This window comes from Zea mays, chromosome 8, assembly GCF_902167145.1.
Source record: "Zea mays cultivar B73 chromosome 8, Zm-B73-REFERENCE-NAM-5.0, whole genome shotgun sequence".
Classification (NCBI taxonomy): domain Eukaryota; kingdom Viridiplantae; phylum Streptophyta; class Magnoliopsida; order Poales; family Poaceae; genus Zea; species Zea mays.
In genome coordinates this window covers 12,570,528-12,577,751 of record NC_050103.1, presented here as the reverse complement: position 1 = coordinate 12,577,751, position 7,224 = coordinate 12,570,528, and positions in this window count along the sequence as shown.

Sequence of the window (7,224 nt, the reverse complement as noted above, 5' to 3'; positions counted from 1 at the left end):
TAGGTAGAGTTGCGAGTACATACCTTCTTCTCTCTTGCCATAAGGCATGTGTGACGCTCGTTGGGGAAGAGGGTTGATTTGTTGAAGGCGGTGGCGGCGAGTCCTTCATTGTCGGAGTCGGACGAGGAGCAATCCGAGTCCCACTCCTTGCCTAGATGCGCCTCGCCCTTTGCCTTCTTGTAATGCTTCTTCTTTTCCCTCTTGTTCCCCTTTTCCTGGTCACTATCATTATCAGGACAGTTAGCAATAAAATGACCAAGCTTACCGCATTTGAAGCATGATCGCTTCCCCTTGGTCTTAGTCTTGCTCGGCTGTCCATTGCGACCCTTTAGCACCGTCTTGAATCTCTTGATAATGAGGGCCATTTCTTCTTCATTAAGACCGGCCGCCTCAATTTGCGCCACCTTGCTGGGTAGCGCCTCCTTGTTCCCTATGGCTTTGAGAGCAAAAGGTTGCGGCTCGTTGATCGGTCCATTCAAGGCGTCGTCCACATACCTTGCCTCCTTGATCATCATTCGCCCGCTGACGAATTTTCCTAGTACTTCTTCGGGCGACATTTTGGTGTACCTGGGATTCTCACGAATATTATTCACCAAATGAGGATCAAGAACGGTAAAGGACCTGAGCATTAGTCGGACGACGTCGTGGTCCGTCCATCGCGTGCTTCCGTAGCTCCTTATTTTGTTGACAAGGGTCTTGAGCCGGTTGTATGTTTGAGTTGGCTCCTCGCCCCTTATCATCGCGAACCGTCCAAGCTCGCCCTCCACCAACTCCATTTTGGTGAGCAAGGTAGCGTCATTTCCCTCATGAGAGATCTTGAGGGTATCCCAGATTTGCTTGGCGTTATCCAAGCCATTCACTTTATTATATTCATCCCTGCATAATGAGGCTAGAAGAACAGTAGTAGCTTGTGCATTCTTATGGATTTGCTCATTAATGAATATAGGACTATCCGAACTATTAAAGTGCATTCCACTATCTACAATCTCCCATATGCTAGGATGGAGAGAGAATAGGTGACTACGCATTTTGTGGCTCCAAAATCCGTAGTCCTCCCCATCAAAGTGTGGGGGCTTGCCGAGTGGAATGGAAAGCAAATGTGAATTTGAACTATGCGGAATACGAGAGTAGTCAAAAGAAAAGTTAGAATTAACCGGTTTCCTTTGTTTGTCGTAGTCGTCGTCCTTTTGGGAAGAAGAGGACTCATCGCTGTCGTAGTAGACGATCTCCTTGATGTGTCTTGTCTTCTTCTTCTTCCCATCTCTTCGCTTGTGGCCCGAGCCCGAGTCATTGGACTTGTCATCCCTTGGCTCGTTGACGAAGGACTCCTTCTCCTTGTCGTTGATCACAATTCCCTTCCCCTTAGGATCCATCTCTTTGGGCGGTTAGTCCCTTTCTTGAAGAGAACGGCTTTGATACCAATTGAGAGCACCTAGAGGGGGGGGTGAATAGGTGATCCTGTAAAAACTTAAACTTATAGCCACAAAAACTTGTTAAGGGTTAGCATAAGTATGGCCAAGTGGCTAGAGAGAACTCAAAACACGATAACCACAAGAAAGCAATCACAGAATTGACACGGTGGTTATCCCGTGGTTCGGCCAAGTACAAAACTTGCCTACTCCACGTTGTGGCGTCCCAACGGACGAGAGTTGCACTCAACTCCTCTCAAGTGATCCAATGATCAACTTGAATACCACGGTGTTTTTCTTTCCTTTGATCTTTTCCCGTTTGCGAGGAATCTCCACAACTTGGAGTCTCTCGCCCTTACAATTAAGTTCACAAAGAATACGGAGTAAGGTGGGAATGAGCAACGCACACAAGACTCGAAAATCAGAGCAACAACACGCACACAAGTCGCAACAAGAGCTCGCAACGCAACACAAAGAGTTCACAACTCCACAAGAGCTCTATATGCTATCACAATGAAACGAATGCGTGAGATTGATGTCTTGGTGCTTAGAAGAGTTGTAGGAATGCTTGGTGTACTCCTCCATGCGCCAAGGGGTCCCTTTTATAGCCCCAAGGCAGCTAGGAGCCGTTGGGAACAAATCTGGAAGGCCATCTTTGCCTTCTGTCTCGTGGCGCACCGGACAGTCCGGTGCACACCGGACACTGTCCGGTGCCCGATTTGTTTCCATAGAAAGCGAAGCCGACCGTTGCCGACCGTTGCAGATCTGGCGCACCGGACAGTCCGGTGCACACCGGACAGTCCGGTGCTCCCTTCCGACCGTTGGCTCGGCCACGTGTCGCGCGCCGATCGCGCGGCCGACCGTTGGCCCGGCCGACCGTTGGCTCACCGGACAGTCCGGTGCACACCGGACAGTCCGGTGAATTTTAGCCGAAGTCGCCGGAGAAAAACCCGAGAGCGGCTGGTTTGCGCTGCGCTGATCTGGCGCACCGGACACTGTCCGGTGCACACCGGACAGTCCGGTGCCCCAGCCCGAAGCAGCCTTTGGCTGTACACAGCCACTCTCCACTTCTTTTCTTTTCTTCTTTCTCCTGTTTCTAACACTTAGACAAGATGTTAGTACACAAAACTAATGTACTAAGGCTTAGAAACATACCTTTACTTGTGATTTACACTTTGTTCATCCATGAGCATATTTTCACATTTAGGCCCTTGTGTTTGCACTCAATCACCAAAATACTTAGAAATGGCCCAAGGGCACATTTCCCTTTCAGTCAGCCTCACTCTGTCGTGTGGCATAGCAGTCGGAGCGGCGCAGGCGGCGCTGTCCTCTTGTCAGACGGGTCAGTGGAGCAGCGAAGTGACTACGGTCACTTCGGCTCTGTCAACTGGAGGGCGCGTGTCAGGATAAAGGTGTCAGGCCACCTTTGCATTAAATGCCCCTGCGATTTGGTCGGTTGGTGTGGCGATTTGGCCAAGGTTGCTTCTTGGTGAAGACTCGGCCTCGGGCGAGCCGAAGGTGTGTCCGTTGCTGGAGGGGGTCCTCGGGCGAGACGTAGATCCTCCGGGGTCGCCTGCCCTTGCCCGAGGCTGGGCTCGGGCGAGGCGTGATCGCGTCCCTCGAATGGACCGATCCTTGACTTAATCGCACCCATCAGGCCTTTGCAGCTTTGTGCTGATGGGGGTTACCAACTGAGATTTAGGAGCCTTGAGGGTACCCCTAATTATGGTCCCTGACAGAAATAGTCTCAAATATTTCCTATAATCGATTTTGGTGTTTAACGACCATCACAAACTTTGTGGACTAATCAGTTTGCCTAGTTGATCATTTCACAGGTGCATAAGTTCATCTACAACCATTCTAAGCCTCGGACAGGAACATTGCATAAATGCAAGTCAACACTACGGACTGTCCGATAGAGAAGCGAGCACCGTCCGAGACCAAGCGCGGACCGTTCGGCCTCAGGCGCGGACCGTCCGGTCGGTGAAAACCAGAAAAACCCAAAGGTGATGGGTTCGATAAAATGAATTATAAGCGTCCTCGCGGACCGTTCGAGGTGCACGACCGGACCGTCCGCGACTGCGGTACCTGACATCTGACGACGCATTTAATGCAAAGTAGCCGTTGATATAGCCGTTACTGCTGACCGTTGCGATTTCAGCCGTTGATGTGCAGGGGCAGACCGTCCGGACCAGGGGCGCGGACCGTTCGCGGTCGGCAGAAAGGGAGTAACGGCTAGGAAGTGGTTGTGGGCTATAAATACAACCCCAACCACCTCCATTCACTTCATTCAAGCATTCACTACTCCTCATTCAATACAAGAGCAAAGTGCAACACTCCAAGACACAAATCAAAGCCACCGATCCGATCAAAGTCCCCAATTCAATTCTAGTGCATTAGGACTTGTGAGAGGATCACTTGTGTTTCTTGTTGCTCTTGTTTGCTTGGCTTGGCTTTATTTTCTTTCTCACTTCTTACTCTCAAGTGCTTTGTAAGCGAGGCAAGAGACACCAATTGTTTGGTGATCCTTGCAAGGTCTAAGTGACCCGTGAGATTAAGGAAGAAGCCTCACTCGGTCTAAGTGACCGTTTGAGAGAGGGAAAGGGTTGAAAGAGACCTGGTCTTTGTGACCACCTCAACGGGGACTAGGTTCTTTAGAACCGAACCTCGGTAAAATAAATCACCGTATCATCCTCTTTATTTCTTGGTTGATTTGTTTTCCCCTCTCTCCCGGACTCTGATTTTATTCTAACGCTAACTCTGGCTTGTAGTGTGTGTTTAAAGTTGTAAATTTCAGTTTCCGCCTATCCACCCCCCCTCTAGGCGACTTTCAATTGGTATCGGAGCCCGGTACTTCATTAGAGTCTAACCACTTGAATTGATGTCGGGAGGATCCGCCAAGAGGGAGATGGAAATGGGCATAAGCCATGGGAAGGCTCCATCAAGGGAGTCCAACACCAAAGGAAGGGAGGAATCACCTCCCCGCGTCAAGTCGCATCGGAGTGGTGACAAGAAGAAAAAGATGAAGAAAGTGGTCTACTACGAGACCGATTCTTCGTCACCCTTCACCTCCGGCTCCGACGCGCCGTCCGTCACTTCTAAGCGCCATGAGCGCAAGAAGTTTAGCAAGATCCCCCTACGCTATCCCCACATTTCCAAACGCACTCCTTTACTTTCCAGCCCATTAGGCAAACCACCGGTTTTTTATGGTGAAGATTATTCTATGTGGAGTGTTAAAATGAAAGGTCATCTAACCTCACTCCACAAAAGCATATGGGATGTTGTTGAGTATGGAGCGCATGTACCACAGGTGGGGGATAAAGACTATGACTCGGACGACGTTGCCCAAATATGGCACATTAACTCCCAAGCAACTACTATACTCCTCGCCTCTTTAAGTCGAGAGGAGTATAACAAAGTGCATGGGTTAGAGATCGCCAAAGATATTTTGGACGTCCTCAAGACCGCTCACGAAGGGGACGAGGTGACCAAAATCACCAAGCGTGAGACGATCGAGGGGGAGCTCGGTCGATTCGTCCTCAACCAAGGAGAGGAGCCACAAGCGATGTACAACCGGCTCAAGACCTTGGTCAACCAAGTGCGCAACCACGGGAGCACCAAATGGGATGACCATGAAATGTTCAAGGTTATTCTTAGATCACTCGTATTTCGTAATCCTACTCAAGTTCAATTAATACGTGTTGATCCTAGATATAAGCTAATGTCTCCCGAGGAGGTTACAGGAAAAGTTGTAAACTTTGAGTTGATGATCAAAGGCTCCAAACAAATTGTCAACTTGGAGCAAGGCGGCACCTCCACACCCGAGTTGCAACCCGTTACATTCAAAGCGACGGAGGAGAACAAAGAAGAGTCTACATCAAGTAGGCTCCCCATCGACGCCTCCAAGCTCGACAACGAGGAGATGGCGCTCATCATCAAGAGCTTTCGCCAAATCCTCAAGCAAAGGAGGGGGAAGGACTACAAACCCCGCTCCAAAAGGGTATGCTACAAATGTGGTAAGCCCGGTCACTTTATAGCAAAATGTCCTATGTCAAGTGATAGTGACAGGGGCGACGACAAGAAGGGAAAGAGGAAGGAAAAGAAGAAATACTACAAGAAAAGGGCGGTGATGCCCACGTGTGTCGGGAATGGGACTCCGACGAGAGCTCCACCGACTCCTCCTCCGACAAGGATGCCGCCAACATCTCCGTCAACAAGGGACTCCTCTTCCCCAACGTTGGCCACAAGTGCCTCATGGCAAAGGACTGCAAAAGGAAGAAGGTAAAATCTAGAGCATCCACTAAATATACAATGTCTAGTGATGAGGGTACCTCTAGTGAAGATGAGGATAATTTGCTTACCCTTTTTGCCAATCTTAACATGCAACAAAAAGAAAATTTAAATGGATTGATAGGTGCTATTCATGAGAAGGATGAACTCTTGGATAGCCAAGAGGAATTCCTTATTAAAGAAAATAAAAGGCATGTTAAGGTAAAGAATGCTTATGCTCAGGAAGTAGAGAAAAATGAAAATTTGACTAGGGAGCTTAGCATTTGCCATGACACTATCTCCAACCTTAGAACTGAGAATGATAGTTTAATTGCTAAGGTTGAAAAATCAAATGTTTGTCATGATTCAATTGTCAATCTTAGTAATGATAATGCTAGTTTAATTGCTAAGATTGATAAATTAAATGAATCAATTTCTAGCCTTAAAATTGAAAATGCTAGTTTAATTTCTAAGGCTAAAGATTTGAATGTTTGCAATGTTTCTATTTCCAATCTTAGAAATGAGAATGATATTTTACATGCACGGATTGATGAATTAAATACTTGCAAACCCTCTACATCTATTGTAGAACATGTTGCTTTTTGTACTAGATGTAGAGACATTAATGTTGATGCTATTCATGATCACCTTTCTTTAATTAAACAACAAAATGATCACATAGCTCAACTAACTGCTAAAATTAATGAGCATGAGATAGGAAATGAAAAATTTAAATTTGCTAGGAGCATGCTCTATAATGGGAGACGCCCTGGCATCAAGGATGGCATTGGTTACCAACATGAAAGCAATATCAAACTTAATGCCCCTAAAAGATTGTCTAATTTTGTTAAGGGCAAGGCTCCCATGGCTCAGGATAACGAGGGTTACGTTTTATATCGAGCTGGTTATCATGAGCACAAGATTAGGAAAATTCACGCTAGCAAGTCTCATTCTGTTTCCCATCATGCTTTTATGTACAAGAATGAGGCATCTAGCTCTAGGCATTCTACCCATGTTAAAATGTCTAAAAAGAAAACTCCTACTGCATCAAATGAACCTAATGTTTCATTTAAGACGTTTGATGCTTCTTATGTTTTAACTAACAAATCAGGCAAAGTAGTTGCCAAATATGTTGGGGGCAAACACAAGGGCTCCAAGACTTGTGTTTGGGTACCCAAGGTGCTTGTTTCTAACATCAAAGGACCCAAGACTGTTTGGGTACCTAAGAACAAGGCCTAAATTGTTTTGCAGGTTTATGCATCCGGGGGCTCAAGTTGGATAATTGATAGCTGATGCATAAACCACATGACAGGGGAGAAAAGGATGTTCTCCTCCTACGAGAAAACGAAGATCCCCAACGAGCTATCACATTCGGGGATGGAAATCAAGGTTTGGTCAAAGGACTTGGTAAAATTGCTATATCACCTGACCATTCCATTTCCAATGTTTTTCTTGTAGATTCTTTATATTACAATTTGCTTTCTGTTTCTCAATTATGTAAGATGGGCTACAACTGTCTTTTTATGGAAATAGGTGTTACTGTCTT